At 35.1% G+C, this 16,193-nt stretch overlaps 1 long non-coding RNA gene across 1 annotated transcript in view; it reads left to right on the top strand.

The window, feature by feature from the left end:
- The window catches only part of LOC107855733, a 55,085-nt gene extending 41,625 nt beyond the window's left edge, over positions 1-13,460 (top strand). Inside the window, exons 3-4 of the long non-coding RNA XR_001670352.2 lie at positions 4,217-4,384; positions 13,308-13,460. This is a non-coding gene — a long non-coding RNA (uncharacterized LOC107855733). The remainder of the gene's footprint in view (positions 1-4,216; positions 4,385-13,307) is intronic.
- The last annotated feature ends 2,733 nt before the right edge of the window (positions 13,461-16,193 follow it).

Genomic DNA, 16,193 nt, shown 5'->3' with positions numbered 1-16,193 from the left:
TTGAAAGAATAACTTTCACAATTCTACTTTCAAATCACTTCACTATTTACCATAGACACAAGGAAACACACACATACTGGGAGATCCTATAACCGACATAAACCATGTGAGCTACATGGAGTCCAACGTGCAACCCACGTTGTGGAGAGCCGTCCTATCCTTGCCATCGGAGTAGGACTATCGATGTCAAATCCACACAAACTAGTGATCACTATATAAATTAGCCTTAGGCTCACTCCTACGGGGGCACGTAGTTTTAGGGAAGTAAGGTCACTTTATACCTCCCACTTGGTGCTAAAGATTTCTCCTAGACTTAGCTCAGATCATTTCAAAGACAATCCATAATAAAATAATTTCAGTAATATATAAATATACATCGGGAGCCATTATGTTTCCCATCTATCAAAATCAACCACGTTGTGGATTTCTTTTATACTCGAGTTCAAAATAACTCCATTAAGACCAAAAGGTCAAATCATTCAAAATATCTCAAATATTCAACATCAACGTGCTTATAACACACACTTTCTAAAAAAATACAATTTCCAATGGGGATTCACGACCCAAATATCAAAATCATGATAAATATCATTCAAGATTCATGCTTTATATCTCCACACATGTGAATTCATTTTTCAAAATTATAAACATCAAGATTTCATAATAATCATCATAAGATATGGGTTTATGCTTCAAATTCTTAAAAATTAAATAAAAATCATGCCTTTATAAAGAAAATTACTTTTGGGCACAAGAACGAAGGAGTGTTCTTGTTGAAAAACTCCACATACCTTGAATGATGAACTTTAGATCGATACTCATTTTTGAGATGTTAATCGTGCCTTTGAATGATGGTTCTTGGAGTTCTTGAACTAGGAACTTGGAATCTTGAATAAATTTGCAGAATTAATGGTGAACTTTGGATGTTCTTGAAGTTCTTGAACTAGGAACTTGAAATCTTGAATAAATTTGCAGAATTAATGGTGAACTTTGGAGGTTCTTGAAGTTGGATGTAGGAGCTTCGGGTTTTCTTTTTGAGGGAATTTGATGAAATATAACATATAATACTTCTAATAGGCTTTAATATAGGTTTTGGACAGATTTTGGGTGAGGGGGAATGAACAAAACACCCCTAAAAATCAAATAATTCTCGAATCTTTCCTTTGGTGGACTGTTTTGATAGTCTAAAGTAGATCAACCATAACGTTTTACTCCGATATCTAAATTGGATGAAACCAATTTCATTAGAAAGAGGACTCTCATATCTTTTCGTTGATATATAGTATCTCACCCAGATCATTGTGTACGACGAGTTATGATCATTTAAAAATGGAGCAAAAATATGCTAGACCTCAGTACTTTTTCCTGCACGTTTTACTGTTCACTACTGTTCGATCGGAATGTTCATAACTCGTCGCTCGGGTGTCCGTTTTAGATGATACACATATCGTTGGAAATATTATTGGATACTCTACGCAATAGTGGGTCATAATCTAAGACATTCCGCACGTAAAAAATTATAATTCATTCTAGAAGATAGAACCTAACACATTTACGCACAAAATTTCCACAAAAATTTCTCGGGGTATTACATTATGTATGCAGGAAATAGCTAATGCTAAAGAGATTTTGTGTGGTTCAAGGTATACATTACATTTGAAAAGACAAGAAAATATTAGGTTTTGAGGTGGAGTTGGTTAAATGCTTTATGTCTCGGGTTGATTTTGGCTTGGTTGAGTTTTTTCTTGGTTGTGCTCGTTTTGTTGTGATGTATTTATTTTATGATTTGGGATGACATACCTCAATTGTGATCAATTCAATTTGAAGCCAGTTGATGTTTAAGGATGAGCTTTTGGTTATTCCATAAAGTGAAGTAAGAATTTTAAGGAAAAATGGATAACTCTAGTAAAATCCCTTGGAAGCTTTGTATTGGTCTGCTGGGAAGTGTTGCTCAGGGCATACATGCCCAATACCTTATTTGTTTGAGCTTTTGGGCTTTTTCTATCCATTTACTTTTGAGGATCAAAGTCCTTTTAGTAGTGGATAATGTAATCACCCTCTAGGTTATTTTTTTGATTTTCATGTATTTTTGGCATTTTGAGCCTTCCCATATAGTCTACCAGTCATTAATGACTTGCCAAAATTGTTGGTTCTATTTTTAGCAGTTTATTTGGGATTTATGCTCATTTCCTTATTTTAGAGATTTAGAAGTTAAGGAATTAACTCTTAGTAAATGGTGTTGGATGAACATTCTGATAGTACTGTTAGCTTCGAACATTACATCTAGGATAGGGGGACCCTTTTTCTGGGTTTTGAGGCTTTCAGACTCATTTGGGCTATTGGTTAGATTTTCATAAAAATAGAACAATGGGTGTAAAGCCCACATTTATTGAAATTACCAAGGATGGAAATTTTGATAGTTCTATCATGCTTTAAATATCAAATTTGTTATCATCATAGTTTATTTGTGAACATAAAGTTATGAATGAATTTCAAACCCCCGATCAAAGTCAGTAAGGACTTGGTAAATTTTGGTGTAGCACCTGCTGGTCAGTAAACCCTTGTCCTTAGTATTTGCGAGGATTGGTTGTATTATCTATGGTCAAGGAATCTTAACTGTTGCTTCTTTGAGCTAGCATTTGTATTCACGAGGAGTAAAACAATCAGTCCTGATCAGCTCTGTGTTTGCAGTGAACCTACCACGTATGCAATATCCTGAACTAGGTTGGTATCAGATTTGTGAATCATACCTATGTTCATGAAGGTTTATTTTAATGGGCATCTCGATCATGATTAGAGATCCCCACATTTGCAAAGTGTAAAACCCTGAAGTATAAAATTGCCACTTTTTGATTTCTATATCATTTCCCTCCCATTTCTACAAATTTTAGCCCTAAAAGCTCAAAGAATTCATGGGGAATCATAAGTTGGAGTTGGGGATGAGTAGAGGGTGCTGAGGTGATTATTCCCCACTAATTTCTTTGTAATTTTATACCCTAATTATCCATAAATACTTCATTTATCTCTATTATTTTCCTTAACTCTTGGGGCTAATTTGAGCCTCAATCGAGACTCTATTCATGCTCAACTTTGAGTACACATTCCTTGTCCAATTAGAGACCTCATGACGGATTCAACTGGAATCTTATTTGCAAGCCCCATGAGCCTATTTTTGATGCAATTTTACGTCTAAATTTTAAATAGCAATTCGGTATCATTTTAATCGTGCTAATGCATAAATTAGGATTTTGATAGTACAATGCCATTTTGGAATCTTGGAGCAAGAATGAGAAAATTGTGGATGGTTTAAGACTGTGGCTTGGTATCGAGGTAGGTTTTCAATCTACTTTGCTCTATGAGATTGTGTATTATATAGCTTGCATGATAGGTTGGGATTATAGGATAGGTTAATACCTAGTAATATGATGACTAGATCTATCTAGAGAATTTAGAATAAAAAAGTGACCCGAACCTTAGCCAATAATACTTGTTATGATAGTGAGAGCCTATTACATCGATTATGGACTTTCTTGACCATAGATTGGCATGAATGACCCTTTAGTATAGGATACCATATTACTTAGTGAATTGGATGGTATTTCCCCGAGTAGATCCTTCTAGTAGCATTGGGGCCTGAGTATCTTAGTTTCTTGAATCACAAGTTGGTATATGTTAATTTATGTATATTATTGGACCTGTGGTTGTTGTTATGATACCTATAGGACACTATTTACTACTTTATCCTTACAAATGGCATGGTTACAGTTATGGAATGTAGACACTAATAATTGTGTTGTTTGTATATTAATGATGGTATGCATACATTTAGACGCATTTATACTTATTTAGTGGTACGATTTTAGTTAAACTTTGGTTTGCTATATTTTTCTCAAAAGGGAATTATTCCTACATTTCTTAACATTAAAATTTATTAGTTGAAATAGGAAATTGTACCACCTTTATTATTGATTTATGACATTTTAAACTAAACATATTTTTTGGAAATTTCACTGAGGCTTATTCCTGTACATTATTGATCCACTCTCTTTTACCATGACTTATTCACTTTGGTCAAGGGGGATTCCGACCCTTTCTACATTACTATATTGTTTTAGTCGCGAATTCAATCTTGGGCATTAAATTTAAAGAAATACACATATTTAGTTCTGGTTTAACTACATCATTTCTTATTATACTTTATATTTCTATTTGGTAGTGGACATTGTAGATTGATCTTGACGGAAACTAAAAGTCCTAGTTTGGGGAAAGGCAGTGCATACGAGTTTCTCGAGTGCCCTATGAGACCACTTCATCCAGTGAACCATGATACTAAAGAAGGATGGTTGCCATAGGGCCTTCATTACGAGCTACTAAACTGGAAAAGGTATATACACTTGGTACACTTGGGCACTCAATTATTTTCACTTTATTGTTTATGTTGCATTCATTTATTAATATGCATTGCCTATCACCACTATAATTTTTTTGACGCTTTATCTATTGGTCTTATGGGGGCTATATAGATATAAATTATGGTTGTTGTTTGTTGATTACTTTTTTGTGAATTTTTAGACTTACGTGGGCCCATTGAGGTTATAAGTTGTCTGGACTATCTAATTACTACAATTTGGTTAATATTGCATAGCTTATGGAAAGTTGCTTATGATTTGGTACCGAGGTTTTCGGTATGTTTTTTTATCCCTTTTCTCATATTATGATGAGGTTATTATTATAAGATTACCCTAAGATTATGCAAATTTTTGTTAGATCCTAATTATTCTAGAGTTATCTCCCGTATTCTTTATTATCCTGGTGATGTAGACTTGTTCCTTTAGAGTAGTATCTTTATGTTGGTTTATTGACATAGTGGGGTTGTATATTTATTCTACTCTAGTTACTATTTGTATATCGTTTCCTTCCTTACTACTACAATTGTATATTGTTGAAAGACCCCGCAAAATTTCCTAGCTTAATTCAGTCCTTTAAGCTCGTTAAGGGGTCCCAGACTTGGAAATTCTAGCTAAGTATTCAGACTTAGTTTGTTTTTAGTCCTTCAAAAGTTAGAAATCTCATTTAGCGACCATAAATTCCTTTAAATGTCTATATTTCAGTTAATTTATAATCAGGAAGGTCAATAGGTGTTCTCGAATAAGTTTTGGAATTTTCAGACCACGTTTGAAGCTCCTTTGGAATTCCAAAATAGTGTACCAACGCGATCTTGGCGCGCCCGCCAACTATTGCATTGGTTAATATTTTTCCCATCTACCAACGCCAAATTCCAATGAGTCAGCATGATTTTGGCACGATGCATTGGATATGGCATCGGGGCCATCGACGTGCTGCATCGACCAGCTCGTCGGCAATCCAGTTTTCACTCATTAAAAGACTGCATTCTTGGGGGTATTTGGGTCTTTTCCCCCGACTCTCATCCCCCAAAACACAAAATTTAATACCCTAGTAAGCAAATAAACTCATTCTTTCTCAATTTCTCTCAAGAACAAGCCTTAGGGTTTTTAAATTTCAAATCAAGAACTCACGATTCCACCATTAATTTCCAAAAATTCTTCAACAAGGTATGTAAAGTGTTCATCCAAGGGTACCTTCCACCCTTGGAGTTTAATAAAATTCTTTCAAAAACATGAATTGTGATTTCTATGTTACGGGTTTGAATGTAATCATGTTGATGTTGTGGAATGGGTTCCAAGTTGAAATTTTTATGTGTTTCTTGATATTGTGATAGCATTTAAGTGGAAATTTGATTCTCTTATATTGAAACCCTTGAATTATGAAGTCATGATGTATTAGCATTATTAATCAAACCCAAGTATAAAGCTACGCCTACCATACGTTTGATAAAATGCTAAACTGAGACTATGGTGCTTTTTTTATCCTTTGGTTGTCTAAATAATGAACTTATGCTGTACCCACATGTTCACAATGTCTTCTATGTTAAAGCTATACCTTGTAAGTGTTTGATGAAATGCCTCATAAGATCGTATTGTGAGTTGTTGACTATTGTCAAGTATTCAAGCATTGTCATATCTTATTATTTTCATGCTATCGAGTCATGGGGGTATTTAATACCCAAAAATTTAGCTGTGTGCCTAGATCTAGTGTCAGTTATAGAACAATCTCAATCATGTCACGATCAGTAGTACTCTAGTTCCATTATAGAACTCAGGAAAACTCAGTAAACTTAGTATCAATCCAGTTCCATTTAGTATTCAGTTCAGTCCTCAGTAAACTCAGTCAGATAACAAAACTCAGTAATATTCCATCAGTTAATGAAACTAAGTTCAGCCAGTCTTATTCGAGGATGAATGTTTCCAAGGGGGAAATATTTTAAGACCCCGCAAAATTTTCTAGTGTAATTTAGTCCTTTAAGCTTGTTAAGGGGTCCCAGACTTAAAAAATTCTAGCTAAGTATTCAGACTTAGTTTATTTTTAGGCCTTCAAAATTTGGCAATCTTATTTTGTGACCTTAAAGTCCTTTCAATGTCTATATTTCAGTTAATTCATGATCAGGAAGGTCAATAGGTTTCCCTGGACAAGTTGTAGATTTTTTGGACCTCGTTTGACGCTCCTTTGGAATCCCAAAATAGTGTACCAATGCGATCTTGGCACGCCGCATCACCTATTGCATTGGTTAAAATTTTCCCCAACTAACAGCGTCAAATTTCAGTGAGTTGGCGTGATCTTGGTATGATGTTTTGGATATCATGTCGGTGCCATCTACGCGTTGTGTCGACCTGTGCATTGGCAATCCAGTTTTCACTCATTAACAGACCACATTCTTAGGGGTATTTGTGTCTTTTTCCCCAACTCTCAGCCTCCAAAACACAAAATTTAATACCCTAGGAAGCAAATAAACTTATTCTTTCTCAATTTCTCTCAAGAACAAGACTTAGGGTTTTTAAATTTCAAATCAAGAACTCAAGATTCCACCATTAATTTCCCAAAATTCTTCAACAAGGTATGCAAAGTGTTCATCCAAGGGTCCCTTCCATCCTTGGAGTTCAAGAAAATTCTTTCAAAAACATGAATTATGTTTTCCATGTTGTTGATGTTGTGGAATGGGTTCCAAGTTGAAATCTTTATGTGTTTCTTAATGTTATGATAGCATGTAAGTGGAAATTTGATTCTCTAATATTGAAACCCTTGAATTATAAAGTCATGATGTATTAGCATTGTTGATCATAACCAAGTATAATGCTACGCCTACCATGTGTTTGATAAAATACTAAATGGAGACTATGGTGCTTTTTGTGATCCTTTGGTGGTCTAAATGATGAAATTATGCAATACCCACATGTTTACAATGTCTTCCATGTTAAAGCTATACCTTGTAAGTTTTTTATGAAATACCTCATAAGATCGTATTGTGAGTTGTTAACTATTTTAAAGTATTCAAGAATTGTCATGACTTATTATTTTCATGCTATCGAGTCCTGAGAGTATTTAATACTCGACAATTTACCTGTGTGCCTAGAGCTAGTGTCAGTTACAGAATAGTCTCAATAATGTCACGATCAGTAGTACTCTAGTTTAGTTATAGAACTCAGGAAAACTCAGTAAACGCAATATCAATCCATCCTATTCTATATTCAGCTCAGTCCTCAGTAAACTCAGTCAGATAATAGAACTCAGTATTATTACGTCTGTCAATGAAACTCAGTAAAATCAGTTCAGTTCAGTTAATTAGTACAATCAATAACAGATCAATCCATCCTAGTATAAACTAGGAAATCAGTTTAGTGTCTATTCAGTTGGGAGTAAGATTCAGCATCGAGTGAACCCAAGGATGGGGACTGACCTGCCAACAGAGGGTGTGTTCCTTAGCAGAAGTCCTTGCATTCCAGAAATACATAGCCAGCATAGGTTGAGATATCAAAATCTTTAAGTTGAGGGTTGATGAGGTAGCTTAACTTGATAGTTGATGGTCCCACTGTTCTTATTTGAGAACCTACCAGATGAGGGTATCTCTTCAGTGTCTTTACCCATGTCACGGTACAAACACCCTTCCAACTCGTGTTATAAGTTGGACCCCAAATCTATTCAGAAAAAGGGCATGTTGGTTAGATGATTACCTCCCACAGTCTCAGTCTCAGTCCTCGGTAAAGAACTCAGTTAGTTATACAAATTTCAAAACCGCCCAATACAGTCACTCAGCTCAGTATAGAACTCAGCTCGTTCTATTAAAAACAAGACTGTTAGATACATTCACTTAGCAAATAGTATATCAGTTATCAGTTATACCAGTTATCAGTAATCCATATTATAAGTAAACTCAGTATTCATAATCTTTATGACTTCACTTACAGTTATGTATTCATGCTTGTATTCTCACACAGTCATGTTCACGTTATTCAATGAGTTATAGTTCATGGATATGAACCCTTTCATTCAGCCATACCTCACTTTCCGTACCAGCATATTCACACGTCCTGACACATACTTTTCTTTTGCGCTATGGTATTTTATACCATAGGTTTAGACGTATGGCCCCCAGAGCATTCTTAGCACTTCAGATATTCAGCCAGCAGTAGTAGACTAGTAGTGAGTCCTCATTATTCAAGGATATTTTTTATTTTATTATCTCATTACATTTAGCATTTAGTAGATTGAGTTAGTTGGGGTATTGTCCTATCAAATCCTTATTCAAACAGTTTAGTTTAGAGGCTTTTTTGACTAAATGTTCAGATAGTATTCAGTATTTTAGATTCTGATGATTTATCAAAATTTATCAATTTTTTATCAGTATTATAGTTTTGACCCTTATGGCATTTCAAACCATTATTCTATATTATACAGTGTTATTACTCTGTTATTATAGTAGGTACCAGTCATGGGTTAGCTTGTGGTCCTTTGAGATTATGAGCACCATCTAGCATTTGGGGAAACAAACTCAGGACATTATAAACTTTTCTCGAAAGAACTTAAACCCCATGAGAAGAACTATCATACTCATGATCTTGAGTTAGCAGTGGTAGTTTTTCCCTTAAAGATTTGGAGGCACTATTTGTATGGATTTCTTATTGATGTGTTAACCAACCATAAGAGCCTCTAGTATGTGTTCTCTCAGAAAGATCTAAACCTCTATCAGTGAAGGTGGTTGGAGTTGAGTGTCTTTTATCATCCGGGCAAGGCTAATGTAGTGGCTGATGCTCTCAGTAGACTGTCTATGGGTAATGTTGCTTATGTTGAGGACAATAACAAGAACTTAGCCCAGGAAGTACATCAGTTAGCATGACTAGGTGTCCACTTAGTCGACTCAGTAGAAGGTAGTGTATGGGCTGTAGAGTAGTTCAGAATCCTCTCTAGTTTTTGAGGTAATGGAATTTCAGGATAGAGATCCCAGTTTAGTCAAGTTGAAAGAATTAGTCAGAGATCATAAGGTTGAGGTTTTCTCCCAAGAGGGAGATGGTGTTCTCCATTGTCAGGGTCGTCTGTGTGTGCCAGGTGTTGATGACTTAAGATAGAAAATTCTTGCAGAAGCACATGATGTGTGCTACTCTATTCATCCAGGGGCCAATAAGATGTACTGCAACTTGCAGGAGATCTATTGGTGGAGTGGGATGAAGAAAGATATTATAGAGTTTGTGGCTAAGTGATCGACATATCAGCAGGTTAATATTGAGCATCAGAAGCCTAGTAGTTTCATGCAAGAGTTCTGTATTCCTACTTGGAAGTGGGAAGAATTGAACATGGACTTTGTGATGGGTTTGCCTCGTATTCGTCATTATCATGATTTAATTTGGGTTATTGTAGACAGGATGACCAAATTAGCTCATTTCCTTCTAGTCTATTCTTCTTATTTAGCCAAGGATTATGCCAAACTCTACATCAGAGAGTTGGTTAGATTACATAGTGTTCTATTGTGTATTTTCTTAGATAGAGGTACCCAGTTCACCTCTCATTTTTGGAAAGCATTCCAAAAGGGTCTTGGTACCCGAGTTCACCTCAGTACAGATTCGTATCCTCAGATAGATAGTCAAGTAGAAAGGACCATACAAACTTTATACGATATATTGCGGTCTCGTACGATAGATTTTAAAGGTAGTTGGGATGACCACTCGCCTTTGATTGAGTTTGTATACAACAACAGCTATTATTCCAGTATTAAGATGGCTCTATTTAAATTACTTTATGGGAGATGGTGTAGATCTCTCATTGGTTGGTTTAAAGAGGGTGAGGCCATAGTGGTAGGGCCTAAATTGGTATTTAATACCTTAGAGAAAGTTAAGTCGATCAGAGAGAGGCTTAAGATAGCTTAGAGCTGATAGAAATCGTACGCTAATATGCGTAGAAAGGATCTCGAGTTCGAGATTGGTGATTATGTGTATTTGAAAATATCTCCCATGAAGGGAGTGAAGAGGTTTGAAACGAAGGGAAAGCTCAGTCCCCGATATATCGGTCCCTTCAAAATTCTTAGTCGCTTCGACAAAGTAGCTTACGAGCTTGAATTACCTTTAGATTTATCTTTGGTCCATCCAGTATTCCATGTCTCCTTGCTTAATAAGTACATAGGTGACCCAGTATTCGTGGTCTTTATAGAGGGCCTAGAGATTAAGAACAGCCTCTCTTTCAAAGAGATCCCAGTCGAAATCCTTGACTACCAGACTTGCAGTCTGAGGAACAAAGAAGTCCGCCTAGTCAAAGATCTTTGGCGAAATTAGTCCATTGAGGGAGATACTTAGGAAGCAGAAGCAGATATGCGGACCAAGTATCCTCACCTCTTCTCCACTAATCCAGACCCAACCCAAGGTAATGGCTTTTCTTAAGCTTATTCAGTTTCATGCTCAGATTTCCATTCCAAACTTGGTATCATTTACCTTTATTTATTCAGTTATATGTTCATGAGTCAGTTCATTCATGTAATCACGTATCAGATATGAATAATCAGTATGAGAAACTTAACTTATCAGTACTCCCAACCATGTATTCATGAACTATCTTAGTTATGTACTCATGTATCAGATATGCATGTTCAGTGTGATAATTCAGTATATCAGTAATATCAATCCTATAGTCATGTCCCAAATGTTTATGTCCAGTAAGTAGATTCATCCTACTAATACTCTCAATTCAGTCAGTCTCATTCGAGGATGAATGTTCCCAAGGGGGAGATATTGTAAGACCCCGCAAAATTTTCTAGCTTAATTCAGTCCATTAAGCTTTTTAAGGGGTCCCAAACTTAGAAAATTCTAACTAAGTATTCAGACTTAGTTTATTTTTAGTCCTTCAAAAGTGGGAAATCTCATTTCGCGACCTTAAAGTCCTTTAAATGTCTATATTTTAGTTAATTCATGATTAGGAAGGTCAATAGGTGTTCCCGGACAAGTTTTGGATATTTCGGACCTTATTTGAAGCTTCTCTGGAATACCAAAATAGTGTACCAATGTGATCTTGGTACGCCGTATCGCCTATCACATTGGTTAATATTTTTCCCAGCTACCACATCAAATTATAGTGAGTCAGTGTGATCTTGGCTTAATACATTAGATATCACGTGGGTGCCATCGACGTGCTGCATCGACCTGTGCGTCGACAATCCGGTTTTCACTCATTAAAAGACCACATTCTTTGGGGTATTTGGTTCTCCCCCCAACTCTCAGCCCATAAAACATGAAATTTAATACCCTGAGATGCAAATAAACTCATTCTTTCTCAATTTCTCTCAAGAACAAGCCTTAGGGTTTTTAAATTTCAAATCAAGAACTCAAGATTCCACCATTAATTTCTAGAAATTCTTCAACAAGATATGTAAAGTGTTAATTCAAGGGTCTCTTCCACCCTTGGAGTTCAAGAATATTCTTTCAAAAATATAAATTATGGTTTCCATGTTATGGGTTTGAATGTAATCATGTTGATGTTGTGGAATGGGTTCCAAGTTGAAATATTTATGTGTTTCTTGATGTTATGATAGCATGTAAGTGGAAACTTGATTCTCTAATATTGAAACGCTTGAATTATAAAGTCATGATGTATTAGCATTGTTGATCATACCCAAGTATAAAGCTACGCCTACCATGTGTTTCATAAAATCCCAAATTGAGACAATGGTTCTTTTTGTGATCCTTTTGTTGTTTAAATGATGAACTTATTCTATACCCACATGTTTACAATGTCTTCCATGTTAAAGCTATACCTTGTAAGTGTTTTATGAAATGCCTCATAAGATCGTATTATGAGTTGTTAACTATTGTCAAGTATTCAAGAATTGTCATGTCTTATTATTTTCATGCTATCGAGTCTTGGGGGTATTTAATACCCAACAAATTAGTTGTGTTCCTAGAACCAGTGTCAGTTACAGAATAGTCTCAATCATGTCATGATCAGTAGTACTCTAGTTCAGTTAACTAACTCAAGAAAACTTAGTAAACTCAATATCAATTCAGTCCCATTCTATATTCAGTTCAGTCCTTAGTAAATTTAGTAAAATAACAGAACTCAGTAGTATTCCATCAGTTAACGAAACTCAGTAAACTCAGCTCAGTTCAGCTAATTAGCACAACCAGTAACAGATTAGTCTAACCTAGTATGAATTAGGAAATTAGTTCAGTGTCTATTCAGTTGGGAGTGAGATTCAACAATATTTAGTTGGGAGTAAGATTCAACACCTAGTGAACCCAAGGATGGGGACTTACCTACCATCAGAGGGTATGATCCTTAGCAGCAGTCCTTGCATTCTAGAACTACATAGCCTGCATAGGTTGAGACATTAAAACCTGCTAGTTGAGGGTTGATAAGGTGGCTTAACCTGACAATTAAGGGTCCCACCATTATCATTTGAGAACCTGATAGATGAGGGTATCTCTTCAGTATCTTTACCCATGGCACGGTACTGACACCCTTCCAATAAGAGTTATGAGTTAGACCCCAAATCTATTCAGAAAAGGGGCATATCGGTTATATGATTACCTCCTACGGTCTCAGTCTCAGTCTTCAGTAAAGAATTCAGATAGATCTACTATTTTTAGGACTATCAGATTCAATCACTCAATTTATTATGGAACTCAACTAGTACCATTAGAAATAGGACTGTCAGACACATTCACTCAGCAAATATTATATCAGTTATCAATTATACAAGTTATCAGTAATCCATGTTATCAGTAAACTCAGCATTCATAATCTTTATGACTTCAGTTACAGTTATTTATTCATGCATTTATTCTCACGTAGTCATGTTTATGTTATTCAGTTAGTTATAGTTCATGCATGTGAACCCTTGCATTCAACCATACCTCACTTTGTGTACTAGTACATTCACACATACTGACACATATTTTTATTTTATGCTATAGTGTTTTTTACCATAGGTTTAGACGTACGCCCCCAGAGCATTATTAGCGGTTCAGACATTCAGCCAGCAGTAGTAGACTAGCAGTGAGTTCTCATCATTCAAGGATATTCTTTTATTTCATTATCTCATTAGATTCAATATTTCAATAGATGGAGTTAGTTGAGGGATTGTCCCATCAGCCCCTTATTCAAACAGTTCAATTTAGAGGTTTTTCAAACTAGATATTTAGACAGTATTCAGTATTTCAGATTCTGATGTTTTATTAGACTTTATCATTTTCTTTTCATCAGTATTATAGTTTTGAAGCTTATGGCATTTCAGCCCATTATTCTGCATTATACAATGTTATTACTCAGTTATTGCAGTAGGTACCAGTCATAGGTTAGCTTATGGTCCTTCGAGATTATGAGCACCGTGTAGCATCTGGGGTACCAGACTTGGGGCATTATAATTGTAAATCACTTTCTTCACTATACTATCATATGTTGTTTGGCTACTTATGGAACCATTTTTCATCCCTAAGAAATGATAGTATCTAATAGTTTACTCTTGGTCTATAATTCTGTAAGCATGGTCGGTATCCACACATCTCTCTATTTGGTTCGTGAAGAAAATTTTCAGTATGGTACCTTTGTTTTAGTTTTCCTTTAGAAATTATTATGTTTTGCTGCTTGAGTAGTTGCGTGTAGTTCATATTCTTGATTTACATGTTGTTTATAGTTGTATTATCTTTTGAGCTAAGTTGACCAAAGCCTACTAAGTACTATGTCTTTTTGGTACTCATACTATACTTCTGTAGCTTCCAAATCACAGTACAAGTTCTCTTTGTTGTTGTGTGCATTGTGTCGAGCAGCCATGGATCGATGATATAGGGTGAGCTCCTAGCATTGAGAGTTTTTCCTACTCTCTCTCTTATTGTTGAATTGATCTCTATATTGTATATCGAAGATTACTTGTATAATTTTATTCTATATCTTACCTTGTACTCCTATTATGTCAGAAGCTCTTGTACTGACTTCAGTAGGTTTTAGGGTTAACTCTTTGTATTTGTTTTTATATTGTAGTCATTTTTCGCTGCTTTCTTCTTTTCTCTTGATAGTCTGTTAATTTTTTGGGCTATTGGGTCGCTTACCTACTGGTGTGTTATAGTAGGTGCTATCATGACCTGGTAAATTAGGTCGTAATATTTCTCTACTATAAGTAGTTGAATCCTGTTAACCCTTTTAATCTTAAAATTAAATACAATAATGAGCATTTTACACAATGAAATTTGAATTCTCTCTAAGAACCACCAGAAATTGTGTGTGATGTGCTGGCATTGGACGACACATTTTATACTTTTAACCATGAACAAATGCATGTTCTTAAGCAACTATTGATAGGTTTGACAACATTTTAATGTTGTTTGTAGGGAAATGTTTTAATGCAAGAAATGATTATAACTTGTATTAAAAAATGAGGTAGACAAAATTTGGATGACTCGTTGAACTTCTAATGGACATTGCTCAATTCATTGGCCTTAAACAAAATAATCCAGTTCAATATTTCAAGTGATGAAGAAACAGATGGACTGTCGGTGACTCGATGGACCAAAGCCCAAGTCGTTAGTCGTAAGTAGAATAAATAAGCCTAAGACCTCAAATGACAGAGCATTAATGGATTATCTATGACTCAACAAACTATAGCACAATTTGTGGGGCTTGAGCAGAATTGTGGTAAGTTTACTTAATAGTCATGATAGATCGTCTAGTAGTGGGCCATCGACCAGACCATGAAACAAGAGCCGGGATATTATTTGAATTTAGTTTTCCCTTTAATTTCTTTTACTATATATAGCTACTATTAGGTTTATTTCATGAATCTGATATTTTTGAGAGAAAATACTATTGTGCATGCAATGCCTATGAGTTTTGAAGCAATTACACTTGGTGATTGAATATAATCGAGTTCTCGAATTCATGTTTGTTAGATTCTTCTTCCATTATGAACTATATTTCCTTACTTATTTCAGAAAGCTTTGAGTGACTAATCTCCGAAACTAGGATTGTGGGATCTATGGTGACTTAATAGTGTTAGGGTTTATTTTGGAGTAGATTCATATAATGCAAATGTATGCTTTGATAATTCATTCATCTTAACTGATTACTAACTGTTACAAACTTTAAAACATGCCTTGGGTTTAACTTGCTTGAGTAAAGGGTTAAAACTAGGAAAAAGGTTAATAACATGGAGGTAGGGTTTCTAATCCCCGTCTAATAGTTATTGCTGTAATAAAATTAACCAACTTGGGAATGTTATCAAGTTTCACATTTTTATCACTTTTAGTTCAAGAGAATTGAAGTGATTATCATTTAATTAGGTCAAGAAACATTTAGATGTGCTATAGTAATCGATAGCCTGGAGGATTCTATTGTTGTTAGTGAACCGATCATGTCATGAAACCATGGTGAACAAAAACCTTGTTCTCTCCATTAACTAACTACATTTCTTGAAATTTCTACTATTTTTAATTACACATTATTTGGAAATTGATTCCACAACACTTTTCAAAATTCCCTTTTTAAGAAAATATCTGACTAGAAACAAACTTAACAATATAAGGACTAATTTTTACCTTATTCCCTATGTATTGCATTCTGTATTTGACAAATGCCATTGTATACTTCCAATTCAAAGTGTAATATGGTTCTATCAACTTTTGGAATAGTTACTGGGGAATACAATTTTTGATTAAGTCAAGTGTCATTATTTGTTATTTGACTCTTAGTCTTATTTCCTAAATTTACTTTATTTAATGTTACTGTTTGATACAAGGTACAAGTGACTACATCCCAAAAACCTAAAGTCGGGGTGAACTACCATACAACCCTAAGTTTGAAAATAATTT

This window comes from Capsicum annuum, chromosome 1, assembly GCF_002878395.1.
Source record: "Capsicum annuum cultivar UCD-10X-F1 chromosome 1, UCD10Xv1.1, whole genome shotgun sequence".
NCBI lineage: Eukaryota > Viridiplantae > Streptophyta > Magnoliopsida > Solanales > Solanaceae > Capsicum > Capsicum annuum.
This window is presented reverse-complemented; position numbering and strand designations above follow the sequence as displayed.